Source organism: Pezoporus occidentalis, unplaced genomic scaffold (genome assembly GCF_034315485.1).
Source record: "Pezoporus occidentalis ecotype Australia unplaced genomic scaffold, CSIRO_AGI_Poc_V1 ctg162, whole genome shotgun sequence".
NCBI classification, from domain to species: domain Eukaryota; kingdom Metazoa; phylum Chordata; class Aves; order Psittaciformes; family Psittacidae; genus Pezoporus; species Pezoporus occidentalis.
Window position 1 is genome coordinate 669,642 of NW_026913447.1, and position 16,782 is coordinate 686,423.

Below are 16,782 nucleotides of genomic sequence, written 5' to 3' on the forward strand. Positions count from 1 at the left end.
TTCTTTCAAGCAGATTAGTTTGATGTAACACTGGCCACATAACACCATCTACCTGTTTTAAAAGGGTGGTCTTACGGGTCAGTGAAGTATTTCCCAGAAGCTAAAATGCTGACCTTTGGTTCCCTTATCACAGGACCCAGGCAATGTTTTCGCTCAGATCCCTCTGGTGCTCACTGGGAAACCAGCATCCAATTCACTGTCTGGTTTGGAAATTACAACCCTCATTTGCTATTACATTCAGTAAAGTAACTGACTCATGTATGATTGATTTTGCTTTTTCACCTGCTAGATGTGCACTACTTCAATCTGGTTTCATTGCAAACAGGAATCAGGAATAGTCTTTGGCAGTGTTTTATCAATGTCTAGAGTTTGTATCCCACTGGAAGGATTTATCATTCTACTTGCTCTGTGAAGAAAGGCAATTATTTTTCTTATTTTTTTTTTCTAAAGTAAAAATAGATGGGATAAGAGCTGCTTTTCCCATCACTAAAAATGGGTCTCCAGTTTCTCGATTTCGTGTTGACGTTCATAATGTTATTTCTTCAAATAAAGCAGCAAACTCAGCATACAAGACTGCTGCATTGAATTCTGACTTAAATCCCATCACTCGTCCCGAATTCCTCATCACCTGAATGATGCAAACACTGCGTTGCTGCAACAGCTCCTCAGCAATCAAAGATGTTTGTTCTTCTGCTGGCAACAAGTGTTACGCTACTTACTTTGAAAATATGTCCTATCTCAGGTTATTGTTTTACATAAACAAAGAAACAAAAAATCTGCTGCAGTTTCAGGGGGAAAGGCCAAAGCCAGTGTCTGATCAGCTATTCTGGTCAAACGGTCTTGAAACAAGAACTTGTTTTCTCAGTTGCAGCTGTTTCCAATGTGATCTCTCTGGGCTACATGAATCTGCAGGCGTCAGTGACTGATGGTGTCTCACTTGAGTTCTTATTTTATTTTCACTGGATGTCAGTGCTGCTTTGGGCACAGTAAACCAGGGTCTTCTCAAAAGTGTCTGCAATGGTACAAGGCTGTCTGAAATGCTGCTGAGGTGGCTTTCAGTTTTATTTAGCCAAGGTGACACTGAACTTTAACTGTGTCCAGACTATCTCACGTTTTTTTTTTCCCAGCTGATCGGGGTGAAGATGAATTTTTATTTTGGAATCTGAGACCTAATCAGAAGTTAGATTTATTTAAACACCTTTCTTTGGTTCATTTTTTGTCATGAAATTTTACACTTTCTGAAATAGTGGCTGTATTGTGCCTGTCTGTGATGTGGAGATCATTAGCTATGTAGCACATGTCTCATTAGTTAGAGAATACTAGTGCTAGAAAATATGACAGAGTAATATGTCACTGATGTGGGACAGATGTCCTGAAAGCTGGTTATGTTTGGCCCAAGGAACTCTGGCATGTAGGAATGTGCCTCTGTCATCTCTCAACTCTCCACTGATGTGAGACCCAAAGTCTGTTGCCAGAAACTTGATACTCCATCCAAATCTTCAGTCTCAGTAACCAAGAAACCAAAAAGCTAAGACATGCTTCACTCCACTACTCACTCCTGCACACCATCCTACCAATGCCTGCACAGCAATCCTAGCTAATGGTAGCCCACCAGCCTGCCTGCTGCAGTGGAAGCATTGCCAAGAACTGTCATAAGTTTGCAGACACCCTTGCAGGTGTACTGACACATGGCAGAGGTTTTACTACACTATTATGGTGTCCTCAGTAGCTTTTGAATTCCGTTTGTAGTTGTAGTGTCTCTCATGTATCTGTCCCACCATAGCAGTTTCTGTGGCAGAACTTTACAAGCCATGCCTTAACATGTCCTCTGGGCTTATCAAGGTCAATTAATTAGTTTGTGATGGAAGAGGGAATCGTTTCTGCCTTAGTATATCAACTGGGGCATGTCTATGTTTGAAATTCAGCAGGAATATGACCTGTACTATGCATAGGCTAAGAGGGGGAATGGCAGGGCTGAGCTCCAACTGCACTTGATGCAGTAGTGACATTGTGTCCTGAGCAGGGTGGGCTGCCCTGTGATGGTGGCTGTGATGCCAGAATGTGCAGAGATGCAGAGTGGTGGCCTTGAAATCCCCCCATACCTTCAAACCATGTGAATAAATTTTACAGTTGAGATTGTATGTGCAGTCTTCAGCTTGCCTTTCTTCCTCTTCCCTCTCCTGCTGGATGATGGTGAGGGGACAATGATCCTCCTTTATCTCTTGAACTTCACTAGAAGAAGAAAATGGAACAGTTGGTGAAGCATCTATCTGGTGGGACACCTTCCTGTGGGACAGGTCAGGCAATTCAACAGCTCTCCTGTCGTCTGCTTCTGCTGAGCCCGTTTGAGTGCCTCCTGCCAGCAAGGAAGAGGAAGGAGGGATTGCAGAAGAAGTAGAGACAATGGAATGTAATTTAGGAGGAGAATTTAGAAGCACAATAAGTTTGCCTGGAAATCTGCAGCTTCACAAGTCTTCCTCCTGCCCCATCTTTCAGTGTGCCAGGCAGTCCCTACCATGTAACCTGTCTGTGGGCAGCTGAAGGTTTTCCAAAGAGGAGACACAGCCTGGCTTGGGTCACATTATGGAAAGACAGTTTTAGGGGTGAGGTATCTGCTTCTCCCTCAGATTTATGGCTGCAGTGGAAGCTCCTGTCATCCCTCACTCTGCACCTGTGTCACCAGTGCTTCTATATTGTTGTTATTTCCAAGTGATGACTGATTTAATCTGCCTCCTAACTCCCTGTGCAGGCCGGGGCTCCTCCATGTACGTGCTCCAACTCTGAGATGCCCACTGCCCACAGAGGGCCCACTGCCTACAGACCTAGACATGTTTAACTAAGAAGGATCTGCCAAAAAGTATAGTTCTGTGTTGTTGGAGTGTTTATGTTCTATTTTTTCAAGGGTTCCTGCCAAATAACAAGGTAGTGGTAGGTAGCATACGCAATGTGTTTATTACTGATGTGAAGGGGACCAAACTGATGGAGAGTTGAGTCCTGAATTCTGGCTACTGCACTAGTTGTGGTGGGGGAGGTTGATTCTTAGCTACAGCTGAAGGCAGGAGCCTTGTTCTGGCCTTCCCCTCAGGACAAACTCCAGTAGAGAGTGTAAATTTTACTGAAATTGGGATTTCTGAAACTGCCATTAGAGTTTAGCGATTTAGAGTTAACTAAATTTAGTAAAAGTGGAATGTTGCACTGGCAAGACTTTTGTGTATTTGGTTATAATTGCAGCTGCCTGCAAATTTGGGCTAATGCAGCGCTCACCACCCTGTGAAGGTTATACCACTGTCCTATAACTTCCCAGCTAAAGTGCTTAAAGTGAAACCCAACCTCTGGTGAGCCCTGTACTCAGTTTTGCTGCAGTGTAATTGCTCCAACACAACTATCACCTGAGCAAGATGCCTCAGCCCTTTGTTACTTTCCAAGCCCCAGAGCCCTATCCTGTGCTCATTGGCACTGAAGGCCACAGCTCATGCAACTCAATGGCCAACTTGAGCTTGTGTGAGAGAGATCAGCACCAGCCCCAATTGCCTTGTGTCTCAGGGGAGCTCTGAGGATACAGCCAGAGAGAGCCACCATGTCCCCTGAAAGACAATTTAGTAGCAATTCCGATAGCAGAGCTCATTACTCACTTTTGTGGCTAATGAAGGAGCTCCACCTCCATAGGTATTTTGATAAATCTGCCACTGTCTACACAGTGCACCTAGATTTGTAATTACCTTTTAAGTGTGTTTCTACTTCAATTTGTCTGCCATTTTATGTTATTGGTCACCCCCACCATCTCAGTAAGGGTTCTGGCACTCAAGAACTACCCATGTGCAGAGCAGGCTGAAAGTAAGCATGCTACTGAATTCCTTCACTAGCTGTACCTCTGTCACACAGCAAAGAACAAATAAAAGTAGAGAATTTGGGAACAGCAAAGAATTCAATGAACTGTTAAGACCCTATTAACAAAATATGAAAGAAATGCATTTTGCAAAGCACAACTGTTTTCCTTGCTGCCTGTGCCAAATGGCTAATACATAGATACAAGAAAGCGAAGCTGAGATTTAGGAGACTGTAATCCATTGCTCTGAATTTTGTGTAGCAGTTACAGTCTCAATTTAGCTTAAAGTGTTCACTGTAGTGTGCTGTAAAACCCTGGAGAATGGGTCTGCTCTTGCTGTTTGGGAGATCAAATAATAAATAAACTAACCAATCTGGATCCACCTAAGGTTGCTTAGTAATCTGCAGGAAGTGCTTTATGTGTCAAAATACGTAGCCCATTAAAGCCAGAGTTCGGCTTTTTAATGTCCTTAGAAATAAAAGCCAAAGTCTCTGATTATTTGGGCAGTGTTTGGACCCAGCCTCACTAGAAGTTAGAGTCATACTAGCAAGAATTTCTAATTTATGAGTGCACTTATTTACAATCACACATACAGATGTTTACTTGAACCAGGCCTGCCAGAGGAGAGAATACTGAGCTGTGTAACAGGAATGTTATAAAGTTAAAACCTGCTGGTTTCCCTCTGGCTGGAACGGGAGATAAGGGCTCCTCTATGCATACTGGTGTTATTCTGAAGGCTGCCTTCCCACTGATAACACCAGTTTTCCTCCTGGATGAGCAGTCTCTGAACCAAGCAGCATTCTGTCAGCAGTGACTGGCTGCTGGAAAATGGGTCTTCGTGCTGGCTGGCAGCACAGGCTCTTTTTCTCCAGCATGAAAGAGCATTTCAGAGGAAATTACTATACATAGCATAGGACAAAACACTTTTCCCATTGTGCTAGAATGTATCTAGTGCAGGGAAACTACACTTAGGACGTGAAAAAAGGGGAAATAACAACATGGGGCTGTCTGCAGTGCAGTAAGGGAAACAAAAAACACCAGGAGAGGCATCCTGAAGTATGCTTCCTGCACGTATTGAATCCTTTAAAACATGATGCTTTTCCTTTCAAAAACAGTGAACACACTGGCATTGCAATTCCTTATTTTTTTGAGTTAAGTGATACATTCCAGTCTTCATAGGACACTTCGCTTCAGCTGAGATGGCATTTGGCTGCAGTTACTATGACAAACAGAGAAGAACTGGCATGTGGCGTGCTTGGATGAATATACAACAAAGTTTTGTGAGAAAAATATGTATAAAAATGAATCAGACACTGCATTGCCATTTCTGTCATGTTCAGTAGTCCATGGTACTGAAAATAAGCAATATTTATAAACATTTCAAGGGTTGTTATAAAAACACACTGCATTTTACTTTGTAACTTTATAGGGTGTTTTTCAGCTTGTGTTCCTTTACCCAAAAAAAAAAGCTTTCTTTATTAATTATTTATTTTCTTTAGCATGGAAAATAGTTTCAGGCTCACCAAACATGAGAACACAATACAATATTTGATTAATATTCTTTATTATTGTATCTTGTTTCTCCAAGATGAAAAATGTACTGTTGTTCCCAGAACTTGGTTAGAATAGCAAACCAGTCTCTGCAGGGTAACCCTGAATCAAGCATCTTCTTTCATATGCCCAGTCATCGGTCAAAAGGAGAGGACAAAAACAGGACACACAGTGGGGCATATGGCATTAATGAGGTTTCTAAGGACAACTCATTATTCTATTATTCTCAGTAATAATATTTTTATTTCTTTATGTCCAGAGGCCTCAAGCTAGATGGTGGGCTGAGGGCACAGTAGGCACATTCCTTACATGAAATAAAAGACAATCCCTGCCTGAAGAATTTTGGACTGCATAAATGAGAAAACATGCAGCGAAGAGGAGTTAAGGATTCAGAAAAAGACACAGAGGTCTGAAACAGGCTGACCATGAATGCCTAAACACAAAGTTCTTAGCTTTTTTTGCATGTCTTTTGTGAAATTCTCTCTGAACCTTTTAATGATGTAGTGATCTGGTTTTCAACAGAGACTGTCAATTACTTTTTGATTGCAGACATTTTGCTGCTTTTTTTGTGAGCAATTAGGGATGAACTGCAGCAGCACAGACCATTGTTTTCCATAGACAGTGTAAATAAGGGAGATGTTATGACTTTAACCTTTCATAGGTAGCATGATCAGATGACATGCAGTAAAATCAGAGTGGGTCAGCATTTCACAGTTAGTTGGTTATGTGGTAATTTAGTGTATGAGTCATCTCAGCAGCAGAAAACACTGCAGAAATGTTATATGGCATTACAGTGAGAAAAGCTAAAGAAAAATTATAGACCCATCATTCCTCCAACATTTTTAGCATATCGTTAGTCAGATTGAGAATTGTACTAATAAGGCTGTAACAACTGCTTATAGCACAAGATAATATTCTTTCACCATGATTCAATATCACAGGCAATGTCTCCTTTTAATTACTGACTTCAACAACATATTAACCTACTAATTGCTGTTAAATAGGATCTGGGCTATGATACCAGGTGTAATCTATGACACACTGTGGATGACTTCAGTACCCATCTGTGTGTGGCTGAACCAGGCATCTCACTACCTGTGTCCGGATCACTTACACATGACCTTTTTGCTGAGCTGCAGACCTGATGCTACTTGGTTGTTTCTAACCTGGTGTTACCTGTCAAGGGAGGAAATGTAGGACAAAGCAATTGAAACTGCAATTATTTCAATGTTTACCTTTTCCACATGGAAAAGGCCAGTGGACTCAGCAAAGATGGTTTAATTCCACAATATTTACTTGAGTTCAACTAGAAGTGTAGGCAAGCAACCTGTTACTGCTGTGATCAATAGCTAGTAACTATTAACTGCCTAGTTTTGCATAGCTGTGTGTGTATATCCAAGGCAGCTGCCTCGTGAGATGGTCTCTTTTAATCTTGGCTGCTGACTGCTGCTCAGCCGTGCCCCACCTGCACTTTACCACTTTGGCAATCACATGCCCACCTTCTGAAGGTTCCTGGTCCAGGCGTTAGAGATATTGCCAATGTGCCACCTTAAATCACTGCTGCTGCTCAGAAATAGATGCAGTAATAGCAGGTGATAGCTGAAGACTTGTTTTCACTTGCAAAACCTAGATATGATCCCAGTGTGCAAACCAAACATTATTACTAACTTGTGTCAGTGTCTGCCTCATGCCAGGCATCTTATAGACAAATAAGAAATGATAAAATTTCATGCATGGTTAGGCAGAGAAACAGACAGCTGCGGGGGTGGGGCAATAACAACAGGTTATTCCAGTGTAAAGTTAGGACAAGGTTCTCAAAGCAGAAAGATTGGAGTCAATTTTCTAAAACTACTTGGAAAAAGGTGCAGAGGTAGTGGCTGAAAAGATAGATACAGGGACCTGGAAAGACGGGGGGTCTTACAGACTGCTTGAGATTGCTTCAAGTGCTGTGAAGGCAAGAATGATGGGAGTGGTAATATAAATACAACCAGAAAGCAGCTGGTCAGCTTTTTAGCATTTGGTTCTGTAAACCTGGGAGTTAAGCACCTAGTCTAAATATGGCCAGATTTTGGTGTTGCCAGCTACACTAGCAGGATACCCCATCCAGGCTTTTAGACACCTTTGCAAGCATTCAGCCATTTGGCATCATATCTCATGGGACATTTGGTCAGATCTGAACCTAGCCTAAGCTAAACTGGAATTGTAAATACAGATAAATATGCTTTGGAACCTCTTGTCCACTTTCTAATGGAAACAGAATATCTTACATGAAACAGTGCTCTTACGTGATTCACTTACTAATCCCCACCCTTAGAAAAAATATATTTTGGATGCCTCTCTTCTAACCTGACTTTAATTTTCATGAAAACATGTCTGATAGCTTTGGAGACAATATTGGCATGTTCTGTACAGAAATTTTACTAGCCCCCCCTTTCTTTTTTTCCTTTGGCATCAACTTGAAAGAATTGTTAGAAGATGATGCCTGCTGGAATCATTTATCCATTTCATTTTAAGAATGTGAGTAATTGTGCAGTGTATGTCATGCATATTAAACATTTCACTATGAAAACAAATTTTACTCATTATTGCTTCTTATGACATTCCAGTATGTTCTCTTAGAATACACTTTTTTTTTGTGCCATTTGCCCAGTTCTGGAATTAGGATGCAAGACTGATTCAATAGTTTGTACAAATCTCAATGGTTTCAAAATTAGGCTTTGCAAGAATGCATTCCACTGGCTCTCCAGCCTGGAACCAACAGCAAAATAACTGTGTGGTGGCAGGAAAGGACACAACTTGTTGGAAGTCTTGAATCGCGTGATGCGGTGATGGAAGAGCTTTGTTAAGTCTGTTCCTTGGCACGCAGGTTGTCAATTAAGGAGCAGCTTAATACAAAAGCATGTCATATTGGTGTTAGGCTGGTGGAGCTGCTAATTTTTATAGAACTTCTTTTTGTATTGAATCTTTGAGTTTTTTTTTAGTCCCTGTGTAGGTCTTGTTCTGAGCATAAGCCAAATATACCTAATGCAGCAGAAAGGCTATACAAACTTACAGGGCAAAGACTATATGATGTTACAGTTCAGAGGTCCCAAATGCAGAGTGACTGACAGAAAGCATCCTTATAGATGCTGTGTCATGAAGGAATCATAGAAGCAGTGGTGAGGAGAGTTTTATGGTGGTCCTGTAACCCAAAGATATAGTACAGCCTCTTGCTTAGATCAGGGCTATAACCAATAGTAAATCTTACTTCTATGTACCTGTCTAAGTTTCTGTGGATGGAGAATCTGCTGCAGGTAACTAACAAGGTAGCAGTAGGAGAAACTGCTGGACATGATGAAAAGCACATCGCCAACCCAACCTGGAGCTGAACTGATGAATCAATAGTGGGTAAAATTTACTGACAAAAAAAGTGAAAAGAGTCACTGGGAGCTCACTTAGCTGAATAATACTGAAAGATGGCAAAAGCAGAGTGGAGTTGCTGACCAAGGCCATAATTAAAAACAAGGGTGTAAAATAAGCAACGCTAGAACCAAAGGGGAAAGTTTAAAGCAGAGTGAGCTGTTTATTTGGGAGTGAAAGAAACTTAGGCAAAGCAGCAGATTAGGGCTTTGCAGGGACATCCCCGTCATTCAGCCTGTGCATGATCACCTCAGTCTGGAGCAGAACAGTCAACTGGTTGTTCTCTCCACGTATTGTGCATCTGCCTGCTTGAGCAGCCAGAGGTGATTACCCCAGAGCTGATTTGAGATAGACCTATGGTATTGTTCAGAGAAGAGGAAGAGGAGAAGATGAGCCACAGGTAGAGAAAAGGCTTTCAATACTGTTGCCAGGAGAGGAAATTGCAGCATTCAATGGGTTTTTTCCTGGTTACAATGAACGCAATTTATGTCTTAATGTGGAATGTTTTGAGGTGGCTGTAGTTTTGGGGATGGAGGAAACTACCTTCTTTCCATACTTCTCACCCCAATCAGTTTGTGAGAAGAATGGACTGAAATAACCAATAGGACAAATAAATAGAGTTATCAATGAGGAGCTTTTAGTGAAGTTTCAGTTCCTTAGAATCCTATGAAACAAATGAAAAATACACAGGGCCACAAGCTACTATGGTATGCATCACCCAGGTTTCCTGTATGCAGCATGCAATGCTTTGGAAGGCCTGGGATGCTTTGGGCTAGGGCTTTGGGATGGACAGACAGATTCTTACTGTATGTTACCTGATGCAACTGCTGTAAAGGCTGGTAGGATGTTAGCAGGGAAGTTACAAGAACTGTCCAGATAGATACAACCAAGAAGACTAATCGTTAAGTCTGGATAACTGACTTCTGGAATAGTTAAGACCTGTAGCTGGAATTTCATGAGGCTGGCTTTGCTAATGACCAAGAATGTGTCCAACAGTGAAGAGGTACCTGATTTCAGAGCCCTATCCCTAGTTTAGGTTGCTTGACATAAGAAAATAACTGAAGAAACCAGGCTATTGTACACCTTTTCTGGAAGAGCTGAAGTCCAGAAAAAGAATTTCAGGCTTAACACTGTCACAGTTAATATATTAGTGTGATTATACTAGAGTAACCTGTAAAAATAGGTATTTAGAATGTGGGTGTGAAAGGGAGAAGCAAACCAGATTTGTCAGCTATCATAACTAGATCTCAAAAACATGAACAATGCAACTTAATACTACAATAAATCAATCAGATGCAGAGTCATCAGGTTTCAAATAACATTCCCAAATCTCACGCGACATCAGCTGTATATGAAAAACTCCAATTTCAGATAATGGCAGATTTTCCATTAACTTCAATAGGAGCTTAACGTAGCGGTATGAATGTGCATTCCTGGCTCTGTGCCTGCTCATTTCAACAAGAGTTTGGTAAATGTTGATTTTGGAAAGCAACCTAAATTGAAGTTAAATGTCTGATATCCCTGTCTCCGTCTAAGTGCAGATGAATTAATATAGCTGTCAGTATGGATGGTTGCTGCTTTGGATTGTTACGTAGAATCATATAATCATTTAGGTTGCAAAAGACCTTAAAATCATTGAGTCCAACTGTTAACCCAACGCTGCCAAGTCCACCACTAAACCATGGCCCCAAGCGCCCATCTACATGTGACCCCACCACTTCCCTGGACGGCCTGTTCTAATGTCCGACTATCCTTTTGTTGAAGAAATTTTTCCTAATATTCAGTCTGGTACAACTTGAAGCCATTTCCTTTTGTTCTGTCACTTGTTATTTGGGAGAAGAGATCAACCCCTACCTTGCTACAACCTCCTTTTAGGTAGTTGTAGAGAGCGGTAAGATCCTCCCCTTAGACTCCTTTTCTCCAGACTAAACCCCTTCAGGTCCCTCAGCCATTCCTCATCACTTGTGCTCCAGGCCCTTCACCAGCTCCATTGCCCCTCTCCGGCCCCACTCCAGCACCTCAATGTCTCTCTGGTAGTGAGGGGCCCAGAACTGAACACAGGATTCGAGGTGCAGCCTCACCAGTGCCCGGTGCAGGGGGATGATCACTGTCCTGGCCCTGCTGCCACACTATTGCTGGTACAGGCCAGGATGCTGTTGGCTTCTTGGCTGCCTGGGCACAAGCTGCTCATGTTCAGCTCCATCAATCAGCACCCCCAGGTCCTTTTCTGCCGAGAAGTTTTCCAGCCACTCTTCCCCAAGCCTGGAGCGTTGCATGGGGTTGTTGTGGCCCAGGTGCAGGACCCGGCACTTTGTCTTGTTGAACCTCATCCCATTGGCCACAGCTCACGGATCCAGCCTGTCCAGATCTCTCTACAGAGCCTCCTACCCTCTAGCAGATCAACACTCCCACTCAACTTGATGTCATCTGCAAACTTACTAAGGGTGCACTTGGTACCTTAATCCAGTTCATAGATAAAGATACTAAACAGAACTGGCCCCAGTAGTACGTCCTGGGGAACACCACTTCTGACTGGCCTCCAACTGGATTTAACTCCATTCACCACAGCTCTTTGGGCTCAGCCATCCAGCTGTACAAGTGGTGAGCAATTTCTCCAGCAGAATGTTGTGGGAAATGTTATCAAAGGCTTTACTGAAGTCCAGGTAGACGATATCCACAGCCATTTCCTCATCAACTATGTGGTCATCTTGACATAGAAGGAGATCAGGTTAGTTAAGCATAAGCCCATGCTGACTGGGCCTGATTGCCTGGTTGTCCTGTACATGCCTGTGATGACCCTCAAGATGATCTACTCCGTAATCTTCCTTGCACTGAGGTCAGGCTGGCAGGCCTGTAGTCCCCTGGATCCTCTTTCTGTCCATTCTTGTAGATGGGTGTCACATTTGCTAACCTCTGCTCAACTGGGACTTCCCCAGTTAGACAGGCCCGCTGGTACATGATGGAAAGTGGCTCAGTGAGCACTTCACCAGTTCCCTCAGTCCCCTTGGGTGGATCCCATCCGGCCCCTTGTGCATGTCTAAGTGGTGTAGCAGGTCAGTGACTATTTTCTGTTGCATTACAGGAGTGTCATTCTACTCCCCATCCCTGTCTTCTAGCTCAGAGGGCTAGGTACCCAGAGAACAACTTGTCTTACTGTTAAAGACTGAGGCAAAGAAGACATTAAGTACCTCAGGCTTTTCCTCTTCCTTTGTCACTGTTTACCACTGCATCTGATAAGGATGGAGATTGTCCTTAGCCCTCTTTTGTTGCTAATACATTTATAGCAACTTTTTTTATTGCCTTTTACAGCAGTAGCCAGATCAAGTTCTATTTGGGCTTTGGCCTTTCTGATTTTCCGTATGCATAATTGTGCAAAATCCATGTATGCCTTCTAACTTGCCTGACCCTTCTCTCAAAGGTCATAAAATCTTCTTTCTTTCCTTAGTTCCAGCCAAAGCTCTGTGTTCAGACAGGTCTGTCTTCTTCTCTGCTGGCTTTTGGCACATGGGGTCAGACTGTTCTTTTGCCTTTAAGACATTTTTCTTGAAGTATGCCCAGTCTTTCTGAGCTCCTTTGACCTTCTTCAGACCTGCTTTCAAAGGAGACCACTTCCTTAACCTAATCAGTCTCCTACACAGGCCAAGGTCTGCCCTATGCAAGACTGAGTTGGCAATTGATGACCTCACTTTTAACGTCTCTAAGAATCAAGACCTTTCATTTTGTGATCACTAAGTCCAAGATGGCCTGCAACCATCACATCACCCACAAGTCCTTCTCTGCTCACAAACAACAGGTCCAGCAGATGCCTTCCCTAGTTGGCTCACTCACCAGCTGTGTCAGGAAGTTATCTTCCACACCAGGAACCTCCTGGACTGTTTCCTCTCCTCTGTGTTGTATTTCCAGCAGACATCTGGTAAGTTGAACTCCCCATGAGAACAAAGACCAGCGACTGAGACTTCTTCCAGCTGCTTACAGGATATTTTGTATGTCCATAACAGAATCTCACCATGATATCTGCCTTGTTGACCTTCCCCCTGATTCCCCCTACTCAGCCCTATCATCACCATCATCAAGCTCTAGACAGTCAAAACACTCCCTATCATACAGGGTTACCCCGCTGACTGTACTTCCTTGCCTGTCTCTTCTGAAGAATTTACAGCCATCCACTCAGCACTGCAGTTGTGCTAGTCATCCCACCATGCTTCGGTGATGGCAACTATGTCATAGTTTTCCTGCTGCATAATGTTTTCCAGCTCCTGTTTATTGCCCATGCTGTGTGTGTTGGCAGAGGTGCACTTCAGTTGGGCTACTGATCCTGCTACATTTTGCGGGGAGAAGCCCTGATTCCTATTCACTTTCTCCTCAGGTGCTTCTGTGGTTTCTAACACATCAATAACCCTTGTGTCTTTGCTGTGACATGGATCTCCACACCTTACCCCCACTAAGGTGGCAGATTGAAGGGTCTCACCAGCACATAGTCCCTCAAACATTAAGTAATCTATTTCTGGATAATAATCATCATAAGGCATATATATTTATTCTTTTCTTGAAGTGTTTTTTACTGATTGTTAAGCTTCTTCCTTCGTCACTTCTTTGCCAAAATCCCATTTAGTGTCCAACACTAACAAGTGGCTTTAAAGGCTTATGAAAAGGGTCATAAACATGATTTCCACTCATGGAATTACTTCTTGTTAAACAAAACAAAAAGCCTTCACATAAAATCTCCCTATGTCCCATGCCCAACTGGCCCTGGGACTGTAACTCTGCACTCTTCCAATCATCGCCCATGTGTTGGTAAATTCTTTTGTAGATCTTTATTTTCTTAATGAAGTCACTCATGGGTTCTGCACCCTGTCTTCATCCAAAAATAGCATGAACCTTACCTGACCATATAATGTAAGTAATATTTCTCTTCTGGAGTTGGTAATGGCAGATCTGGGATTGTACTTAGTAAAGAAAGTGAGCAACTACCTTCAGTCTGGGCTGGTCAAAGTATGAAAGAGTTAACTCAACTATATTTACATCCTTTCCTTTCTGATTTTCTCCTGTGTTGGGGGTCTAGACTGTGCTGTGTTTATTACATATTAGCTTCTTCCTTCTCCAACAAGTGAAGTGTTATTTTGCATCCACCCAACAAGAGCAGAAAAGAAGTCCAGCACTTTATAAGCGCAGTGTTAAATTCATAACCCATTCTGCTGATGTTAGTGCACTTAAGACAAATTTTTGCATTTCTTTCTCCATGTCCTGCCTGCAGTCATGCTGAATGATTTCTTCAAACTTTCAGACTGCTTTTTTAGTTTTCTGCCTTGCACTGATGGGTTCCACTAGGACCACCAAATCTATCATAGATTATCCTAACCCTTTTTGGCACCAAAAGGCCCGCTAAACCTCTCTCTGGTGGTTCAACCATCCAGCTGCCAATCCTCTCATTTTTGCCTTCCTGACTTCATGGCCTCAGGGTTGTCTTACACTTCTCTGCTGCATGTTTAACTCCATCCTTTTTCATCCACCTTGACTGACTTGATGCCAGGCCTCTTTGCTCTTTGTTTCAGGCATCACAGTCACAGAATAATTTAGGTTTGAAAGCATCTCTGAAGGCCATCTAGTCCAACCTCCCCTTTATGCAGATCTAATTAGATCAAATTGCTTACGGACTTTGGTAGTCAAGTCTTGAAGATCTACAAGGGTGGAACATGTAAGGGTATATTTTCCCAGCGGGAAGTATTCAAATCAAACAGCCAAAAATAAGAACCTCATGTAGATGCTGCTGAGAAACTGCCTGAGAAGCCAGGCATAGGTGGCAAGACCAGCAAGGCTTCAGGTGCCAAGGAGACGAACTGAGATCGGATGCAGGTATGCTATATACTGTGACATGGGACTACATGTCAACGCACATATAATGAATGCTGTGTTTGATTTTGCATTCATGTATTGGAGAGAGAACAGTATGCACGAGGGTATCAAGGACCAGAATGGCATGGTGAAAGACAGTGAGTTCCACATCAGGAGTAAGAAGAAATCTCCCTCCAGGTTTTCCAATGCAGGAGGAAAATTTGGCTTTAAGTGCAGTGGGAAAACAGGAAGTAGGTCAGGAAACTGGAGTTTGGCTGTAACTGTCTTACTGCTTGGAAATGGCCTCTGTGGCACACATTGTGGCAATTGCATGGCTCTGAAACCACAGATGGTGTCTTGGCCAAGCTGTGTTGGCACAGGGGTGCTGGGCAGTGCCAGTCCCTTGCTGCAAGAGGTAGGGAGCCAGCAAGTCTTCCCATGTCCCAAACAGCAGGTCATTTCTTGAGCCAGCTTCACAGGCTGTGCAAAACCCAGACCTTGCCTTCAGGAGCTCCCCAAAGGTGGGCTTCATGGGGTCAGTCAGAAACATCTCGGTTCTGTGAGCACTGTTCTGTGTAGTGCTCAGGGTGAGGAAGGTTTACTCCCCTTGATATTCGTGGCAATGAAAGGGCTGATGTTTGAGGACTTGGCCCCACTAGCCTGATATGTGTCTATGGAACCCGTCACCAGTAAATGCTACTACCCTTCTAAAAGATTTGTCCTGAAATACAGGAGCTCCTGGAAGGTCCTGATGGTGCTGCAAGCCGATCTGAAGACTTGCACATACTTCTCCTTTTTCAGCTCTAGTACCCCAAATTAGTTTATTTGTTTTTTTTATTAAGGACATGCCATGATTATGGATGTCAACACAGATTCTTATTAGTGAACACCCAAGTGACAGTCTTTTCAGTTCCAGATAATTAAAATCTATTGTGGCTGTTTCTGCTACAGCTGCTGCAAGCCCTTGAACACTGAGTTCCCAAAATAAGAGAGCTGCGACAGCATTATTACTCAAAGTGTCACAGATGATAGTCATAGATTAAAAATAAACAGAACTGGACAATCTCTAGATCAGAGATGATGGCAAGGTCTCTCTTAAAACACTCCATGTAGTAGAGCACTGTTTTTCTGCAGTGCTCCCACCCTTCTTTGCAGGCTGCAACTGCGCAGAGCAGTTCTTCCCTGAGGTCTTGCACTAGAGGCAGTCTCCAGAAAATAAAACCAGCTTGAACTGCTGTGGAGTGTAATATTCCCCTTCTGCTGCTTCAAGCCTTAAGCCTGTTCATATTCTGAATGCCTCTTATTTGTATCCCAAGACTGCAAGGTCAATACCAGTATTTCTTTCTCGCACCTTCCTCTGGGAAAACATTTGGATGAATGTTATTAATCCCCTTGGTGCCTTGCATGTCTAGGAGATGTCTCCAAAACAGCACGCAAGCAGGGCTTGGAATGAATATAATGAGGCAGGTTTGATCCAAATAACAACGGAAGCCTGTCACACACCTAAATAAACAGGCAAGCATGCCAATGAACACAGTCGTGTGCCGGGTGATGTGGTAGGACTAGCATGTTGCTGACTGGATAGTCAGGATGAAGGCTCTTTAACACACAAACAACATGAGTTGCTCTTCTGGGTTCAGCGTTCAGACTCTGGTTTTACTCAGAGCACCATGGAAAAGCTGTGCTATTGCTGTCAATCCTCTTCAGCCTCTCTAAGCGCTGGACAAACACTGACCTCTGTCCCCTCTGCAGTGAGACACTGGATGATTTCCTAGTGGGATAACGAAGCACAACTATGCCGGCTTCTCTGTAAACAGAGCAAGACAAACAAAGAAATCCCAACAGCTCTAAGTTGGACACAGAGAAAAGTAGCTAGAATGAGCAGCAAGGAGTCAGCAACTCTGCCACAGGAGGTCACAGACTGTGGGACCTCGAGCGTAGGTGTGTGTCTGATAGTGTCTTCAAGTGCTCATTGCTCTGCATTGGAGAATTTCTAAACAGAAAGCAGCAGAGGAAACATGACCCTAGGTGATTTGTATATTGGATGTATCTGCAGTTCAGCTGAGGAGTAAGGATCTGACTCTTAACCTTGTCAGGATCTACCTGGAGAGGCTAGAAGGAAGATGCCAACAGATGCTGAAAGGGGAGAAAGGGGTGAAGATAAGGGCAGGGTT

The 16,782-nt window shown here is 43.1% G+C and overlaps 1 protein-coding gene across 1 annotated transcript in view; it reads left to right on the forward strand.

Moving 5' to 3' along the window:
• PMAIP1 (phorbol-12-myristate-13-acetate-induced protein 1) overlaps nt 1-15,738 on the forward strand; it is a 442,512-nt gene extending 426,774 nt beyond the window's left edge. Inside the window, exon 3 of the mRNA XM_062612892.1 lies at nt 15,725-15,738. The gene's annotated coding sequence lies outside the window, so the exon portion shown is untranslated. The remainder of the gene's footprint in view (nt 1-15,724) is intronic.
• Nucleotides 15,739-16,782: the final 1,044 nt, after the last annotated feature.